General features: G+C 35.6%; 1 pseudogene; it reads left to right on the forward strand.

Moving 5' to 3' along the window:
- On the forward strand, positions 1,121 to 4,765 carry LOC109327021 (annotated as a pseudogene).

The following is a 5,118-nucleotide window of genomic DNA, read 5'->3' on the forward strand; positions in this document are numbered from 1 at the left end:
CATCCTGTAATCGATTAAATAGGGGTGATTCAACATTAAGTGTTGAATTTCGAAAAGCGACTGTTCTAACCGCGACACCTATTCAACCCCCCCCCCTTTCTAGGTGTATTGTAACCACTAATACCTAACAATTTCAACAAAGCCGAGATGGCGAACAAAGAATAAAATCGAGTTCTCTTACTTACAAAAGGAACATAACGAAAACGAGAGTATTAATCTTTCAACAAATTGACACTGTTGTCATGACGATTTGTTGAGAGAAGAAAACTAAAATAAAATAAACACCGAATAATGCTTTCAACAAATTGGCGCCGCTGCTGGGGAATTGCTTTAATAGTAAAACATTTCATATTTATGTGTCATTAATCAAATAATTGTGCATAAACTTATTTTTCTTTCGTACAAATTATTTCCTTTTTACTTTGTACAAAAGTAAGAATTAGTAAATATGTATAATCGCTGCAAAAATATACATTATGATTTTTTTTACAAACTAATCTCCTATTTTTTTTTTTAGAAAGTAGACAAAACGATTCGTTTTGATCTCAAAATTTTAGATATGGACCAACATGTTTATCTGCAACAAGAAGTTGAGCAATTCCTTAGGGAATTTCAATCCAAGCTCAATATGGTTCAGAAAAAAATTCAAGATCTTCCTAAACAAATAAAGCAAACCAATATAGCAAGTTCTTGGTGCAATAACTGTGCAAACAATCAAAACGTCTACGCTTTCCAATCAACTCCTACTTACCAAAACGAATTTGAGAAAATTCTTGACCAATTCATATAAACCACTATCAACCATCAACAAAACACCAAGGACGCTCTCACAAAAATAGAAGAACAAATCAACAGCTTGACAAAAACATATCTGGTCAAGCCATAATTTTGTGATAATGTCACAACTCGAAGTGGAAAGATAGTTGGTGGAGTTGAAAAACAAAAAGGAAGATTAGATGAAAAAAATAAAGAAGAAAAAAATAAAAAAAATAGAAAAAGGAAAAGAAAAAGAGGCTAGTGAGGAAAGAAGATAAGAAAAGCCAAACTCACTAGTTCATAAAAAATACCATACCCAATAGCTCCGTCAAAAGCCAAAAAATATGAGCAGTTCGCAAGATTCATGGAAATATTTAAGACTCTGCAAATCAACATTCCTTTTGCTGAGGCTTTGGAGCAGATGCCTATTTACTCCAAATTTATGAAGAAACTGCTAACCAAGAAGCAGGGCTATCAAGAAAAAGAAGTTGTTTCACTTAATGCCACCTGTAGTGCAATTCTTCAAACAAACATTCCTCACAAATCTAAAGATCCAGGCAGCGTGACCATTCCATTTACTATTGGAAATGTGTCTATAGGCAAAGCTTTGGTCGATCTCGACGCAAGTGTAAGCTTGATGCCACTGTCCATGATGAAGAGAATTGGAGGAATTCAACTAAAGCCTACAAGGGTGTCCTTGCAACTAGCAGATAGATCCATAAAATACCCTGAAGGAGTTGTAGAGGATGTCCTGGTCAAAGTGGACAAATTCTTAATCCCTGTTGATTTTGCTATCATCGACATAATTGAAGACAAAGAAATCCCGCTCATTTTAGGGAGGCCCTTTATGAGGACAACAAAAATGGGGATCGACATGGAAAATGGCAAACTACTAGTCCGGGTTGCGGACGACGAAATTGAATTTGACATTTTCCATGTCATGCATCATCCGAAGGATAAAGGACAATGTCTGCAACTAGATGTCATTGAAGAAATTTGTGCAGAGCAACCCCAACCTGATAATTCTTCAGAGATGGAAGAAAAAAGAGTGGAAGAAGAAATTATCAAACATTTCTCTGATGAATTACTCCTCCACCAAAATCCAAATGGACCAACCGAAAAAGAATCAGAACTGGAACTACAAGAATTGCCACCCCATTTAAAATATGTCTTTTTAAATGGGAACACCAACAATCCAGTTATAATCAATAGTGAGTTGTCCAAATCAGAAAAGGAAAAACTTATACAAGTCTTGAAAAAGCATCAAGCAGCACTGGGGTGGACCTTAAAAGACCTCAAAGGCATCAGTCCATCATATTGCATGCATAAAATCATGATGGAAGATGATTACAAACCATGTGCTCAGTCACAAAGAAGACTTAATCCAGCCATGAAGGAAGTAGTAAGGAAAGATATTGTAAAAATGTTAGAGGCTGGCATGATTTACCCAATTTCAGATAGCAAATGGGTAAGTCCAGTCTAAGTGGTGCCGAATAAAGGAGGGATGACGGTGATCCGGAATGAAAACAATGAACTCATTCCGACCAGAGCTGTTACTGGTTGGAGAGTCTGCATTGATTACCGAAAACTCAAAACCGCCACAAGAAAAGACCACTTTCCTCTACCCTTCATGGATCAAATGTTGGAGAGATTAGCTGGAAAAGCCTTCTACTGTTTCCTAGATGGGTACTCCGGATACAACCAAATTGATGTAGACCCATTAGACCAAGAAAATATAGCATTTACATGTCCATTCGACGTTTATGCGTACAGGAAAATGCCGTTTGGATTATGTAATGCTCCAACAACTTTTCAAAGATGCATGTTGGCTATCTTCGTTGATTTAGTGGAGAAATGCATTGAGGTCTTTATGGACGATTTTTCGGTATTCGGGGACTCTTTCGAAAATTGTTTAGCAAATTTGGAGACAGTTTTGGCAAGATGTGAAAAGACTAATTTGGTTCTGAATTGGCAGAAATGCCATTTCATGGTTACTAAAGGATTTGTATTGGGGCATAAAATATCAGCTAAAGGATTAGAAGTTGATAAAGCTAAAATAGAAGTGATCGAGAAGCTACCTCCGCCAACAAATATTAAAGGAATCAGAAGCTTCCTCGGTAACGCTGGTTTCTATCGTAGATTTATCAAGGACTTCTCCAAAATATCTAAGCCTCTATGCAACTTGCTCTTAAAAGATTCTGCATTTAACTTCGATAATTCCTACTTAGAAGCATTTAAACAGTTAAAATCGTGCTTGGTAACCGCTCTGTCATTACTGCACCTAACTGGAAATCGCCATTTGAACTAATATGTGATGCGAGCGATTATATAGTTGGTGCAGTTCTAGGACAGCGACGAGAACGGGTATTTCAGGTAATACACTATGCTAGCAAAGTTCTAAATGAAGCTCAAATTAATTACGCTACAACTGAAAAAGAACTGCTAGCAATAGTGTTTGCATTGGAAAATTTAGAAGTTATTTGATTGGAGCAAAAACAATTGTTTATACTGATCATGCTGCAATCAAATACCTTCTAAAGAAACCCGATTGCAAGCCACAATTAATTAGATGGGTGTTACTTTTGTAGGAATTTGATCTAGAAATTCGCGACAAAAGTGGTAAGGAAAACCAGGTGGCGGATCATCTGTCAAGACTGGTCAATACAGAAGTCGCGAAAAAAGAGCAAGAAATAGCTGAAACTTTCCCTAATGAAAGGCTATTTCAACTTCAAACAAGACCATGGTTTGCTAATATAGCGAATTATAAATATAAAGCCTCTGGTATAATCCCTGAACATTTTAATTATCAGCAAAAGAAAATTTTTCTCACAAAAGTGAATCAATATGTCTAGGACGAACCTTTTTTGTTTAAAGAAGGAACCGATAATATTATCCGACGATGTGTTGATGAAAATGAAGCCAAAAAAATATTATGGCATTGCCATAATTCGGCTTATGGGGGACATTACAATGGGAATAGAACCGCGACAAAAGTACTCCAATCTGGATTCTTTTGGCCAACTATTTATAAAGATGCCCAATTGTATGTAAAAAAATGTGACGCATGCCAAAGGCACGGGGGACTTGGGAAACAAAGTGAAATGCCTCTACAAAATATTATATAAATAGAAATTTTTTGTTGTTGGGGGCATTGACTTTATGGGACCTTTCCCATCATCATTTTCAAATGAATATATCTTGGTGGTTGTTGACTATTTTTCTCGCTGGGTAGAAGCATTAGCAACACCTAAAGCCGACGCAAAAACTGTAATAAAATTTTTGAAAAAGAATATTTTTACGCGTTTTGGTATTAATAAGTGATGGGGGTCTCATTTTATAAATTCCCAATTGAAAAGAACCCTTGAATTGTATAATGTTAAACACAAGGTAGCATCACCATATCACCCCCAAACCAATGGCCAAGCAGAAGTATCAAACAGAGAATTAAAGAGAATTCTAGAAAAAACAGTCTCTTCTTCAAGAAAAGACTGGTCACAAAAACTGGATGATACTCTCTGGGCCTACAGAACTGCATTTAAATCACCAATAGGCAAAACTCCATATCAACTTGTTTATGGCAAAGCTTGTCATCTACCAGTTGAATTGGAGCATAAAGCCTATTAGGCCCTCAAATTTCTAAACTTTGATTTAAAGGATGCAGAGATTAAAAGACAAGATCAACTCCATCAATTGGAAGAAATGTAGTTCCAAGCATATGAGTCCTCAAGACTGTATAAAGAGAAGACATAAAAGTACCATGACTCTAGAATTAAAAGGAAAAACTTTTATCAAGGGCTGACGGTACTTTTATTCAATTCAAGGCTCAAGATACTTCCCGGAAAATTCAAGACCAGATGGACAGGGCCTTGTAATTAAGGAAGTAAAAGAATACGGGGAAGTTGAATTGAAAGACCCCAAGACTGAAGCAACTTGGGTGGTCAATGGACAGAGGTTAAAACCGTATTTGGGTGATGAATTAGGCTCCATCGTCGATGATCAAACCGAATAATCTCGTCCAAAAATCTGAAGTCAAGCTAATGACATTAAAAGAGCGCTAACTAGAAGGCAATCGAGTATGTGGTAAAAATTAATTTCTTTCAATTTCTATTTTTTATTAGTCCTGTTAATTTTCTTTTTATTTGGTTAAATTTAAACAAAAATTTTAAATCACATCAAGTAAAGCCCATTTTTTTTAAGGCCTTCTTTTAAAAAGGGTGGACAAGACTTGATGTAATAAAAAAAGAAATTCTTTTTTACTAAATTGTGTAAATATGTAAAAATTAAAATTTGTTTGTTCAAAAAAATAAAAAATTTTCAAAACCAAAAAACAAAATGGCTAAAACAAATTTTTTGAAGCATGAT

This window comes from Lupinus angustifolius, chromosome LG02, assembly GCF_001865875.1.
Source record: "Lupinus angustifolius cultivar Tanjil chromosome LG02, LupAngTanjil_v1.0, whole genome shotgun sequence".
Taxonomy (NCBI): domain Eukaryota; kingdom Viridiplantae; phylum Streptophyta; class Magnoliopsida; order Fabales; family Fabaceae; genus Lupinus; species Lupinus angustifolius.